The sequence below is a fragment of the Furipterus horrens genome, unplaced genomic scaffold (genome assembly GCF_987537825.1).
Source record: "Furipterus horrens unplaced genomic scaffold, mFurHor1.1.pri manual_scaffold_11, whole genome shotgun sequence".
In the NCBI taxonomy this organism is placed as follows: Eukaryota; Metazoa; Chordata; class Mammalia; order Chiroptera; family Furipteridae; genus Furipterus; species Furipterus horrens.
In genome coordinates, this window is record NW_028327181.1 from 5,383,654 (window position 1) to 5,398,106 (window position 14,453).

The 14,453-nt window shown below is 51.5% G+C and overlaps 1 protein-coding gene across 1 annotated transcript in view; it reads left to right on the forward strand.

The window, feature by feature from the left end:
* Nucleotides 1-518: 518 nt before the first annotated feature.
* RPH3A (rabphilin 3A) overlaps nt 519-14,453 on the forward strand; it is a 73,877-nt gene continuing 59,942 nt past the window's right edge. Inside the window, exons 1-2 of the mRNA XM_090291036.1 lie at nt 519-774; nt 897-1,012. The gene's annotated coding sequence lies outside the window, so the exon portion shown is untranslated. The remainder of the gene's footprint in view (nt 775-896; nt 1,013-14,453) is intronic.

Consider the following 14,453-nt stretch of genomic DNA (forward strand, 5'->3'; position numbering starts at 1 on the left):
TGGGCTGATTTCTTCCGGGAACAACCCCTTGAAAGTTCCCACACTGGGGTCGAACTCTTCTATGAGCCCAGAAGAGCAGGGGAGGTCTGGGGGCGTGTGTGGGAAGGGGCTGCCGAGGTACAGCTCCGTGGCTCTGTGAGCGAGTGACAATATCAGAACAAGTGTGTGGTGGGCAGGCTGTCACCGACTTCACTGTGTGATGGCTAGAGGTCCCATCTCCCTCCTCCCCTCCCTCCCTCGCTCCCTCCCTACCCTGGACTCCCCCTTCTCTGCGGTAACCATCCAATAACTTAACTTCGCCGCCTCAGGGCTCGCTCCCCGCCCAGCCCCTCCTCCGTGCATCTTAGCGCTGTCCGCGGTGCTGATCGCCCGTCTCCTGCCGCCGTCTGCACCCGCTGGGAGCTCTGGTGCGCTCTCCTCCCGCCCCCCGCCTCTCTTTCTCCAGGCACCTCACCCATAAATCACGGGTGGGAGGCAGGCTTGGCTCCCCTGCACCGGGAAGCTAATGCCCCCGCCCCCTTGCTCAACACGGGGCTTTGCAGCAGTGGGGGCGGCTGCCGCTGATTTCGGGCTGCCGCTGACTTGGGGCACTGGCAGCAATTGATTCGTCGGCTCCGGCAGCCTGGAGTTGCCTACGCGGGCGGACGACAGAGAGGGAGAGAGAGAGGGGGACTGACTTGCAGAGCAAAAACCTTCCTCCATGTGGAGGGCAGTGTGAGGGAGGCCACAGTCTTTGGCTTGTCCGCCGACTGGTCTGACTTTTCTTCTCTTCTGGTGGGGGTATTTCCTTTCTGTCTCGGCCCTGCGGGATTTAGGGATAGTTGGGGGGGGGGTGCGCGGCGCTTAGATTTTATTTCGGGAAGAGTAGGAGAGTCAAATGAACAATTTTCTTTCAGGCCCCTCCGCTGAGCTTTCAAACCAAGTCATCGGAAGTTAACAGCTTCCCACCCGGCGGGGAAGGGGGGCTGGCACGGATTTGGCTCACCGTTCCCCCTGCAAGCCTCTGGTGTCGGTAAGTGGCATTCCTCTCGATTGTGCAAACAGGCTGGGGGTATTGAGACCCCAGTTGCGATGAGGTGTGTCCGTGAGCTGGTGGGCTGGAGGGGAGGGGTGTGGAGGGACAGCCACGTTCATTTGCCCCCATCCTGCAGTGTTTGATCACCCAAGCGGCACCCCAAAGCCAAATTATATTTCGGCTCAGTGCCCAGGGAGAGGGTAAAATATGCTCACGTTTTATCACACTGCGATAAAAATTGTGGCTTCTGCCCAGTTTGGCCTCTCCCTTGCAGCAGAGGCTGCTGAGAGTAGCCGGCAGTTCTCTGAGTGAGTTAACCCTTCGTGGGGCTGGCCAGCCCTGCACGAAGGGGCTCTGGGTGTTCTGAGCTAGTGGGTGGGCATCTTGGCCCTACGTGGGAGAGGGTCACCTGAGGCTGCAAGGTTAACCCTTGCCTAGTGTCCCCTCGGCACCCCAGGTGAAGCTTGCATAGGACAGGGCTCAGATTGTACCATTTTTCAGGGACAGTGGAGTAATTCAATTGTGGTTTGTTTGTTGTTTGTTGTGTGTGTGTGTGTGTGTGTGTGTGTTCAAACTTGGCTGTTCTGATCTTCCTGAGATAAGAGAACTGGGGGCCATGGAAAAAGCACATTTTTCTTGGAACGAGGGGTCGGGTGGGCCAGAGGGAAGCATCCAGCTGCGCGCTGAGCAGGCAGTGTTTTATTTTCACAGGTGGTGTAACCTGTAAGTGATTGTATGGGGGGGTGGTTGCATCCTGGCACCAGCCTGGGAGACCCCATCCTTGAGCCTGCCTCACGTAGGCAAAGAAGGGAACAGGGTTTGTTCTAATGCTGGGGAAGGGCTCCAAGCTCCAGCTCCAGCTCCGTTCCAGGGCAGAGCATACCCTGCTGTCATAATCTGAGATCCTGATGGGATAAGCCTGCACCAACCTGTTAGTGGGTGGCGAGTGGAGGTCCTTTGCAAGTGAATCCAAAAACTCACATTTAATTTTAAAACGACTTTGCTGCTCATCAGTGATTTATCAAAAAGGGATTTCTCTTTGCTTCCTGCTTTGATTACATCTAGCTTTCTGGAAATGAATGTCCTTATTTTTAGCATCCTTGCTATTATCTCAGGGGTCGCTCCAGTCTTCTGCATCCCCACGGATTTCCTCTTTAAGTTCTTGTTCTTGGAGGTGGGAGGAACTCAGCCTCAGCCCCGGAGACTGGCAAGCCTGGAGTGCAAGCAGGGCCCACTCAGCCATTCTCTCCCGCCCTGGGGACACCGAAATCCCGGGGTATGTGCTTGCTCAGGCAGGACATGTGAGGCAGAGGGGAGGGGAGGATTTCTCAGTGGTTAGTGCCCAAGATTTGGTTTTCAAATCCCAGGCTTCCTTTGCAGGGTGACCTTGAGGATGAAGTTGACTTAGTTTCCTTCCCGGGAAGCCTCAAGTATAGATGATAAATGTGAGGAAATTTGGTTCAAATAAGGAGCCACATATCTGACTGTGGGTGATATTTAACACATTGAACTTCAGCATCAACTGGTCTGGCTCGACCATGGTTGGGGCCCTGGTGTGGGGGATCTTCCAGTGCTGAGTGTTAACCTCTGAGGGTCCGGAGTGGAGTGGGGAAGGAGCAGGGAGCCACAGGGACCTCAGTGCCACATCACCATCTGTACGTGAGTGTTCTAATATTTTAATGACTGGTTCAGCCATGCGGTGCATGTCAGCCCAGCTGAGGGACTGGGTGGTCCCCACGTGGGCGCTTTCCAAGCATCTCCTTGCTGTCTCCCAGCCTTACTTCCTTGGGGGTGGCTAAGATCCAAGAGGCAGCCTTCCCTCCTCCGCCATCACATTTGAAATGGTGCATTGTGGTGCACCAGGAAGAGGGAGACAGGAGCTTCTGGAACGAGCCTTGCACTTGGAGCAGGAGACATGGGTTCTGGCCCCAGCTCTGTCTCCCCTTTCTGGGCCTCAGTTTCCCCACCTGTGCAATATGGTAGTTGGTCTAGGTGACCCCAAAGCCCCTTCCATTTCTGAGGTCTTGTGTCTGTGTGCTAAGTGTGCGCGCACATGCGTCTAGGCAGGGTTAGCACTGTCCCTGGGAATGTGTCATGTGTGTCGAGGAGTCCCCGTTTGGGTAATTTGGGATGGGGTGGGGATCCCGCGGGAGAACTTCGGTATGCTTCTGGAATGCTGTGCTCAGGTGCAGAGGACTCTGCTTTATGTGCAGCGCAGATATTCAGATTTTGCAGCACGTGGAGGCCCCTATAGAGACTTATCCCGGGGCTGACGGCAAGGACCCCTTTGAGAACCACCACCCTGAGAAGATGCATATTCACTCAAACATGCACCACCAGGGGGTTTGTGGGCCCCCCAATGCCCATCCGAGCCCCTCAGGCTCAGGACCTCTGACCTGGTTTAACCCCTTCTGGGGGACGGGGGCAGAGAGGGAAAGCAGCTTTCCCGCGACCCCGCAGCACGTCATGGCACACAATCTGCGCACCCACCAGCGTAAAGACAAGGCATCAGCCCCTCGCCCCTGGCTGCGGCCGCCGCCAGCCAGCCTGGGACGTGGAGGAAGGACAGTAGCACCTCACCAGCCCGTGCTGGCTCTGGGGATGCACACGCGTGGAGACAGATGTGAACACTCCCTTTTTCCCTTGCAGAACAGAGGCAGCGCCAGAGATTCCGCAGCTCCGCAGGGCAGCCTGGGAAGCCAGTCTCCCCGGCCTGCTCGGCTTTTTCCTCCCCTCACTGCTCCTACACGCCCCAGATGCCTCTCCAAGGCTGCGCCTTCTGGCCAGGAGAGCCGCTCTGTGGGGCTATTTGTAGCATGTGGTATTTACTTTTTATTTACCACCCCCCCAACCGTCTCTCTCTCTCTCTCTCTCTCTCTGTGGGTCATCGAGAGTTTGTGACTTTCTAATAAAATCCACCGTGACATATGGACCTGTCTTCTGCTCTCTCTCCCCTTCGAGTGGGGAGCTGGGCGTCAGTGCAGACACCACAGCCGCCGATGTGAAGGCGATGAGAAGCCGCCAGGACAGTTTATTTCTGTTAGGCGCTGGGGCTGTGACCTGCCCTAAAAATAGCCCGGGTCCCAGGAGTGGTCGGCTGGAGCTGATGAGCTTAAATGAGTCAGCTGCCACCCACGATTGGGGTCCTCGAGGTGCTGGGATGTGAAGGAGGTGCCACAGCCCCCTCTCCCTCCTGCTCCCGGTCCCCGGCCGCCGGTTGAGCCTCCGGGGCTGCCGTGTGAGACTCTGGGAGCAGCCGGACTGGAGTTGGGACCCTGGCGCCAGTGTTTCCTGGCCGTGCGAGTCTCTCTGAGACTCAGCTCCCTCGGGCATGTTTAAGGGAGTTCGGTGAGGTGGCAGCTAAGAGCGTGGGCTCTGGAAAGAGAGCTCTTGGGTATAGATCCTGGTTCTAGCACTTTCTAGTTGTCTTACTTCAGCTCTGCGGTCTCAGTATTTCCACCAGGAAAGTGGGGGTCATGAAAGAATTATGTGAATTTGAAGGGGTAATGCTTGCGAAGCGCTTTGTGTTGAGCCTGGCAAAGAGTCAGTTTCCGTGACTGCTTGTAGTGGGGACAATGTTGGTGATGGTAACAGTGGAATCACCGCTGACCCAGACAAGGTCAGGGGGAGGGAGAGGATGTGGACCCTTCCTGCCAGTCATGCAGCTCTGGGACCCAGGAGAGAGGGGATGTAGCTGGAGGTCCCCAGACCTCAGTTTCTTCATCCACGAAATGGGCACGCTGACCCCCTTTCCTTAAAGCTCGTGCGTCCCCGAGGGTCAGGGCGGCGTGCGTGCGGTGAGCAGGCCCTGCCGCAGGGGAAGCCGTCTGGACTCCTCTGAGTCTGTTGTTCCTCCACATCCTGGGAGGCCTTTGCTGAGTCATCCCAACTCACGTCTCAGAGTCTGTGAATTTTTCCTGGGGGACCCGAGCTTTCCCTCACTCCCTGCCACGGTGCGCCTGCACAGGGCTCCTGCTGGTGTTATGCAGTGGGGTCCTTCAAGGCCAAGGCTGTGCCGTCTCCATTTTTGGAGTCAGAGTTTGCACACAGCTCAGAATGACTTCCATGGGTGCATGCGTGTGTGCATGAATGAATGAAACCTCAATTGACTGACCTGCGGACTGGTCAGTTTGGGGAGGTGCCTTGGCCTAGGCTCCAGCCAGGGCCTGATTATGATGAGTCACTGGTGAAGTTTGGAAGGACTTTGCTTTTATCTCGGACCTACTCCAGGCAGCCCACAGGCCTCTCTCCTCCTGCCAAAACATTGACATTTATCCAGGCGTCATGCATTGATTGAATACTTACAGTATGCATGGCACCGTGGTGGGCGCTGGGAATAAAATGGTGACAACCCCTTTGGGACTTAGATAAAGCAAGTGGCTACTTATAAAATGTGATCTTTTGGAGGAGGGGGTGTGCTTGGTCACCCTGAAACACTCAGCTCACTGCCATCTGAAATCCCATCACAAAAGTTTCATTCTTTGCCTGAAGGCTTTGTTCTTGGATGAAGAGCAGGGGCTTTGGGGCGGGGTGATGCACCCAGCTTTCTTATTAGTCACTTAATGAGGAGGAGCTGTGAAATACTTTCCCCAAAGTGAGAAGAGGGCTTTTTTGGAGTGGGGAGTAGAGCTGGCGCATGCTAACCTGCAGGTAAAAGAGAGGGCAAAGGCAGAGAGAGGTGAACGCTGCTGGATATACATTCTGCTGGAGGCCAAAAAGCTGTCCGATGCCCAGGAGAACCTAAGGGTAATTCTGGGGTTGCATCCTATACCTATACCCTCAGAAACTCTGAGTACAGAGCCCTGGGACCAGTATTTTCAAAGCCTCCACTGCCATAGATAAAGGAAGTTTTCTGTTTTGTTTTGTTTTGTTTTTTTGAAATACAAAACACTTTTACAGGCATTAGTTATAATAGGTCTAGGTGTGTTGGGAGCCTCAGATGTTCTGCCAAGGCTCTCCTTCTGCCCATCATCCCCTAAAGGTTTCAGCAGAATAAGAATCAGGCCCATTGCCCTGGCTGGTGTGGCTCAGTGGATTGAGTGCTGGCCTGCAAACCAAAAGGTTGCCGGTTCAATTCCCAGTCAGGGCACATGCCTGGGCTGCGGGCAAGGTCCCCAGTTAGGGGTGTGTGAGAGGCAACCAATCTATGTATCTCTCACACATTGATGTTTCTCTCCCTTTCTTTCTCCCTCCTTTCCTCGCTCTCTAAAAATAAATAAATAAATTTTTAAAAAAGGATCAGGCCCATTGCCTCCCAGACTGGGGTTACCAGATAGCTCAGTGACAAGACCGCAGTGATGGGGAGGCTGGGCAGGCCTCTGGGGCTCTTCTTAGACCAACTTGGCTCCCCATTTGGGCCATGGAAGTGGAGGAGACGACAGTGCCGTGCCGAGGCCCCAGGCTGCCATGTGCAATGTCATGACGGTTTCCTCGAAGTAATTATCTTGCTGTCATTAGTTATAATGACATAATGCATGCTTAAATCTCATTGTAATGGAGCCACGTCAGACTCTGACTTAGCCATCCAGCTAGCGGGCAGGATAACAGGCCTCGGTAAGCTGGGGCTTGCGTCCACCCCTCCCCAGTGAATCAACAAGAGGAAACTCATCCGACAGCATCCTCGGTTTGTGAAGATGGTGCTTGGGTTGTGAAGGCTTCATTTGCAGAGTTGGGGGCAGGGACTGCCTCATCTCTCTGTATAATCTCAGGGAGTTCATTCAGCTGCCTGCTTCTTGCTTGCTTTTTCCTTTCTTTCCTCTTTAATGCACCTACACAGTGACACGCAATGACTTGTGAATGGAATGGAAGCTGCTTTCAGTAGAGAACAGATTATGTAAGCAGGCTCCAGGGCCAGCGGCCAGCAGCGACGGCGGGGCAGCGCGCGGGGCTGCTGGGGAGAGGGGGGTGGTGTCTCCAAGTTCACCGGGAGGCCTCCTTGCAAGATGCCAGCAAAAAGGCATCTGTGCGGTCCTTTCTGTCCCACTGCCTGGCCCCGGGCCCTGGCCCTCCCCACCGGTTGGCTTTTCCCTCCGTCACTGTATGGCTGGGTTAATCTGTCAGCTTGAGGCAGGGTATTGGAACTTGATGAGGGCGATGAAGTCACTGGAAGTGGCTGCCACTGCGTCGGGCGGGGGTGTCTGGCCAACTCTTTCTCCCAAAGGTCTGTGGATTAGGGACTTGTGGGAAAGACTGTTGGCTAGGATGGAAGATGTACGCTTCTGATGTTTGCAGGTTTTCCTCTGGTCGTTTGAGACCTACCTGTGGTTCACCCGAGCCGGTCAGCCCAGGCCAGAGGGAGACATCAGGCCTGGGTGTGTGCCAGAGGACGCACCCAGGCTGACACCCATCCAGGGCAAGGGCCTGCCCCCAGAGCGGAAAACGCAACGGGCAGACCAGTGACAAACCTCCTCTGCCTTTCAGAAAGGGACACGCTGCTGCTGCTTTACGTTTGTTTTTTTCCCCCTTTTTCCTTGGAAGGGTTTATCTGGCTGTTGCCAGCCTCCGTATTATCTCAGAGGGGTCTGGGCATGGGTTCTCTTTCGAAGGATGTGTACGTGCCTTAGGCAGAAATCCCCAGGGGAAAAATAAATTGTTCTCCCATGCTGCTGATAGAAGGGGTCTTTGCTTCTGATTATAATGTGAGGAGAGCTGGCTTCATCCAGATCCTCTGTTTCCCATGGAGAACTCATCTGCTTTGTGGATTAGCATGGACTTTTCTGTTTTGGCCCAGGGAGCTGGGAGTTGAGTTATTCTTCTTTCTCATGTCCTAGTATGTGACCATCATTGATCCTTGTGGGTCATTTTCTCAGCCTTCTTTTTAAATTTATTTATTTATTTATTTAGAGAGAGGACAAGGGAGAGTGAAAAGGGGGAGAAACATCAATGTGGGAGAGAAGCAGCCATCAGTTGCCTCTCACACCCTGCCCCCCACCCCCCCCCCACCGGGGACCTAGCTCACAGGCAGGCATGTGACGTGACTGGGAATCAAACTGGCGACCCCTTGGTCTGCAGAATGATGCCCAACCCACTGAGCCACGCGCTAGTCAGGGCCATTTTCTCAATTTTTTATGTTAAAATATATTCTTTAAAAACGAAACATTGGAATTAGTTGAGGGTAGTAAAAAAAAAAAACAATTAGGGCTCTTTCTTGGCAAATAAAAATAGCAACAAATGTGGAAAGAACTTTATTCATGTGAGAAATCCAAATGCCCAGGAGATAATTTTGTCCAATCATTAACCTCAGAAATCTCCTGGGGTATTTTTTAAAATGAGCGTTTTTTAAAGCCCATCCCTAGAAATTCTGATTCAGGAGGTTTGGAGTAGTGCCCAGGAATCTGCAGCATAAAGCACTTCCTGATGATTCGGTCGCAGCCTGCCCATGGGTCGTCCTGGGGGAACGCTGTCCTTCCTGCTGGGCGAATCTTCTCCATCATTCACTGGGCAGTGGGCCTGAATGCCTCCAGTGAAGGGGGCTCAGCACCTGCGACAGGTCCTGTGAGCAGTCACCCTTCCCAGTGTTGACTTAGACCTGACTCCCATCACTTCTGGTTATTTTGTCTTCTGGAGCCAAACTGAAGAAGTAAAATTCTCAGGATAAAGCATGGTTCTCAATAGTTCAGTGCTCATTAGGAGGTGATTGCAGGAGGCTAGAAGTCCTAGTTCATGTTTGCTAGGGTGATAAATCCAGAAGTGAATGTCTAGTCTCCCCTGCATGGTAATTTGGTTTCTCTTCAACCAACATACAATCATTCATTTATTCATTCAGTTGATAAATATGTGTTGGCGGTCTACCGACTATGTAGGTCAGAGAGCCCCAAATACAAGGTTGACCTTTAATTTCCACATTTTTCCAAGAAAATAATCAGTCCCCCCAACTCCCACAAAATATTTGTCAGACTTAAGTAAATGACCTATTAGAAAAAGGAAGAAAGAAACCCAGAACCTACTAAGAACGTAAATGAAATGGTCAAATGTCCATTCATAATATTTGGTTCAGCCCTGGCTGATGGGGCTCAGTGGACTGAGCACCGGCCTGTGAACTGAAAGGTCACAGGCCTGGGCTATGGGCCAGGTCCCTGTCTGAGGGCGTGGGAGAGGCACCCAACTGACGTTTCTCTCACACATCAATGTTTCTCTCCCTGTTTCTCCCCCTCCCTTACCCTCTCTCTGAAAATAAATCTTAAAAAAAATATTTGATTCATTAATTGTATTATACACATACTTAAAATAATATATAAAATAATTAATCCATGAAAACATTTTCCTGCCAGTTTCATATATGTTATAAAAACAATGAACATGCCAGAAAAGTAAGGTAAGTTTTGTAACGTTCATAAAAGTCCATTTACTGCAGATCTTTCAGTGAAGAATGGGAGAAGGAGGGGATACTGGTTGGAGCTGCCTGGTGGTTGAAAAGTTTAGTAAGAATTTATGTAACCAGTTTTGTTATTCAAAATAAAGTAAATTGACAGAGGTGATGAAAAACGCTTGACAGTGTAAGGCACTTTTTAAGGACAAAGGTGATAAAAGGCAAATTTCTGTTTTATGAGGACTGTTTGGTTGGGGGGATCCTTCTTGGCCGTTTATAGTATTTGCCAGGCACTGTGCCCCCAGTGCTGGAATGTAGTAAACAATTTAGATTTTGATATTTTCTCTCAAGGAGGTAGACATGAGTCAGTGATCATACATATAGATATATAAATAGAACCTGAGCTAGAGGTTCTAAAGACGGGAACACAGATCTCTGAGAGCATGTCATAAGGTAATATGACCTAATCTGGGAGGGCTTCCCTGAGGGAGGGACATTCGACCTGAGAGCTGAAGGATGAATAGGAGCTAACTGAATAAAGAGAGGAGAAAATAACATTCCTGGCAGTGAGAACAGCATGTGCAAAGGCCCTGAGGTGACCTTCATGGATCTGAAAGAAAGCCAGCATGGCGGGAGCACAAGGTCAGGGGAGACCAGTGTGAGAGGAGGTTGGTGGTACCTGCAGGGCTGAGTGTGGCACTAACTCCCTGGAAAGGAGGATGACAGTGGGACCCCCACCAGGGAAAGAGTTTGTTCTGCAATAAACCATGATGTAGGGCCCCTCCCTGAAAATATGGAGGATGAGAGTGAAGAGAGGCGACAGGGATAGTTGTCCATCTACCTGGGTTTAAATTTCAGCTCTGTTACTGTGTGACTTGGAGGAAGTTACTAAATCTCTCTGCACCTCAGTTTTCTCATCTGGCAGGTGGGGATAATGATGACCTCATCACAGTGTCTTGGGAATTTAACAAGTCAATAAGCCTTCAAAGTCTTTGCTTGGCATAGGCATGGCACATGAGGGGTGCTAATGAACATTGGGTATTTTGATGGTGATGATGATGAAATCTCAGAGCTCAACATTCTAGAAGGGGTCCTGTTCATTCTGTCCACCCTCTGCCTCGCCTTCATTAGGCCTTTATTCAAACATCATCTTTTCAGGGAGGCCTTTTCTGATTGTATTTAAAATGGCGCCCCCACTCAAGCATCAGACTTCCTTTTTCTTAAGTTCACATTCCTTGGGACACTATATTATTTATTTTGTTTGTTGTCTGCCCCCCCCCCCCCCCCCCGCTAGAATGTCAGCTTCATCGGAACAGGACTATCTGACTGTTTCATTGGTCACCGAATGCCCAGGGCCCACAGTTGGTGCTCAAGAAGGATTTGTGGGGCCATTGAACGCTGACTGTGTCCGTCTGCTGCTCCTTGCTCTTGTTTGAGGCCTAACCCACTTCCCAGGCTGCTCTAACTCACCCAAGGGCTCATGGAGATGAAAGAGAAACAATCCCCAAACCCTGGAAGGGGGCGGGGGACAGACAAGGAAGGCCTGGAAGCGCCTGAGGGTTTGGTGATAGGGAAGGAAGTGAAGGTCTTTCATAAAACCGGCTCAGCAGCCTGATCTTTTTAACCTGATTAATCCCATTAAGCCTTTGTCAATATCGCCATTACCTCAGCCCCAGCCGTGGCCGCTGGGGGAGCAGCAGACATATTCAATATTTAAGAAGAGACCTGCATTGCTGACGAGGGGTTGGGGCCACTGGGGCAGAGGCAGCAGCAGATGCTCAGGGACAGTCTCTTAAGTGGGGGGTTATTTTTAAAAGGGGAGAAATGAGAGAAGGAGAAGCCTCAAAGCCCTGAGCCTACCCCTGGCCTCCCCTGGTCTCTGGTCACATTGAACAGCGCACCCTGGAGTTATCTGCTCTGACTCAGGACAGAAGAATGCTTCTGGCAGGAGGGAGGCCGTGCGCCAGGAAGCTGGGTCTCGTGGGTTTCGTTTTTTTCTAAACTTGGCATAAAGTGGTGGCTCTCAGAGGGTGGTCCCCAAACCAGCGGCCTCAGTGTGACACTATCCAGTGGCTCAAAATGGTATTAGGGACGGATTCTGATCATCTCTTGGTTCCGCTTTCCTCTGGGTTGGTCTCACTCACAGGCAGCCTTTCTCCCCCTGTCAGAACCCCGCCAAGTCCAAGAGAGATCTTTTCTCTCAAGATCCCAACCAAAGTCCCAGAATTGAGCCTAACTGGTTTGCATTGGGCAACTTATTCAACTTTGGATCAACTGTATGCAGTCAGAAGAGGGGAATATTCTGATTGGCCAGCCCAGGGTCATGTGACCCCCCTCTTCTGCAAGCTGGGAGCTGAGGTCAACCCCATGAGAACACCATGGGCTGACACAGAAAGCGATTCTCTAAAAGAGAATTGGAGTGTTGGTCCTGGGAGAGGGAGGAGCAGATGCCCGCGTCCCATGCCCCATGGAACTTGAAGTCTTTTGGAGGATGATTTCTATGAACAATGGAAAGCTAAGCCCTGAATTTCTGTCTAGTACCTTAAAAATTCAGGGAAGAAAGGTGGCTGGAGAACACATTATGGGTCAAGGAAGACTTGATCTGGGATTTGAGGGTTTAAATGAAGGCGCAAGAACATTTCAGGGGCTGAAAAAAGGTTCCTCCCCACCATTCACCATTCCGGTAGCTTGTGCTGCATGAGGCTCAGGGAGAGAATGTCAGATCATACCTGGTCGGTGGATTCCAACCTGTAGGAAGTGCACCAATGACCAGTCTCTCTCTGTCTCTCTCTCTGTCTCTCTGTCTCACACCCTTGTAGTCGCTACCACTGGGGCGGATAGTGCGTATGGCGCTGTCCGTGGTCTTGAACCACAGCCCCGGCCACAGATCCGCCGACAACATCTGCCCAACCTTTCTCCCAAATGAGGACTTCAAGTCTGTCGTTGTTTTCTCTCTCCATGGAAAATACTCACTGTTGTCACTCCCTATGTCACCATGGGTCCCAGCAGGAAACAGATGACAATTCAAATTGTGTAATTTGAGAAGACTTTTTAAGAGATACAAAAGTGTGGGCAGGATTAAAGAAAACCAACTATGGTTTGTGAAGCGCGCTGGATCTAGGACAGTGGGGAGCTGTTGCCACCCCTGCTCCTGAAGGGGGAGACCTGGGGATGTCATTGCAGGAGAGGCCCTCCTGACCAGAGCTGTGACCTTTGTCAGGGGGTGCAGCCAGCCCATGGCAACACTGCCAAGATGGACCCTGGTCCTCACTCTCCTCCATGCAGTCTCTCCTAGGCCTCTCCACGGGCTAGATCCAAATGGAAGCCAGAGGGCAAGGGAGCCGATTAAAGTGATACATACAAGCCAGTCTTCTGGGGAAGCAAGCCGGGAGGAGAAGGGTGGGAGAAGAGATGGGGAGAGCAAGCAGAAGATACGGCACATCATTCAGTTAGTTATTGCTGCAAACCAATCCCCCCAGTTAGTGGCTTAACACACTTATTTGCTTGCATTTCTGCAGTTTGGTCTGGAATCAGTTGGGTGGTACCTTTGTGGGTCTGGAGGCTGAAAAGCTGGATAGTACAAGACAGTCTCATTCACAGTTCTGGTGGTAGCTGAGCTGCTGGCCGGGCTGCTGGCTGAGAGGCCTTAGTTTTTACTCCAAGTGGGTAGACCGGGTTTGTAGATTTCTGACATAGTAGTGGGACTTCTCCAGAGGAGAGCACTTACCAGGCCTCTGCTTGTGACTTGTCGCTGGCCAAACAAAGCCGCGTGCTAAGCCCGCGCACAAAGTCAGGGCGGAAGGGACTGCATGTTGCGGAAAGCATGTTTGCTGAGGGACATCAGTTTACCAGTCTGCCCGCTGCTCCGTGCAGACAGAACCGTAGCCTGTGCGGCCCATTTCTGCTGCTGTTTTCAAACCCTTTTCACAGCTCATGCAAGGTCCTGACTAGTCAAAAAGTGATTCCTGGGAAGTTGTATGTTGCGAAGGTACCCGTGTGCAAGTCTTCCCCTAATGCAATATAAACGCTTCCACAACTAGAGTGAGTAGCTTTGACAAGAAGAGAGACTAGGCCAGCTTCAGATGTAGTTTTGGTGTAATGTCTGCCCTTAGGTCTTAAGTCAGGGGAGGCAGGAGGCGCATGGCGACTTACCTGACGTAGCTTGAAGGTGTTGAACGCGCACATATGTCTCTGTGTGCCTCTGTTATATGTGTGGCGTGTGCATATGTGGCCTCTGATGTCTGGGGTTTGAATGCTGGCTCTGCCATTCAGTGCCTTTGGCCAGCGCCTAATGCCTTCCCATCTTGGCTTCCTGGTATAAAATGGGGCTAATGATTGAGTTGAGGATTGAGTTACATAACACTGCACTCAGGACTGACATGTGGAAAGCACTTCTCGCTGAGCCTGGGACGGGCTGAATGCTCTCTATTTATTAGGGCTTCAGTGAAGAAGGATAGGAGGAGGAAGAAGATGGTGGGGGTGGGAGGGTTGGCAGTCAAACAGGTCTGCTTGACTAGTTCCTGGCTCTGATCCAATCTGGGGGAAAGCCAATGAACTTTTATAAACCGCAAATTTTTTAATGTGTAAAATGGACTCCCTGGTGTTCCTTTGCAAGGGTTATATGAGCCAATGTATGTCAATGACAGCATTATTATTGGCCTTTATATCCTGGAGATGTGACAGTGATGTGACTTATTCCTCTTTATTTGAAACTAACCATGTGCCTATAGTATTAACTCATTTAATTCTTCAATATCCCTATGAGGTAGGCGCTATTATCACTATTTTTATAATCTCTGTTTTTCTGATGAAGAAGCTGAAGCACAGAGAGGTTTCGTAACTGTCCCACCTTCACGAAGTTAGAAAATGGCAGAGTCAGGATTTGAACCCGGGCAGCTTGTCCCCTCTTGACCTCTGCACTCCTCAGCCACCAGTGATGAGGGTCCTAATACCCGCCTTCATGCGTGATTGTGAAGACCAGGGGTTTTGTAAATTGTGGAGTGCTCCATCCATACTTGGCATTCTGACGACTGTTTCCCGGGGGTACCTGGGGAGAGAGACGGGAACTTTGCTGCTCATTCCTGTTCTCCAGCCAACACTGGCTGAGATTCATATTTCTGTCCCTTTCCG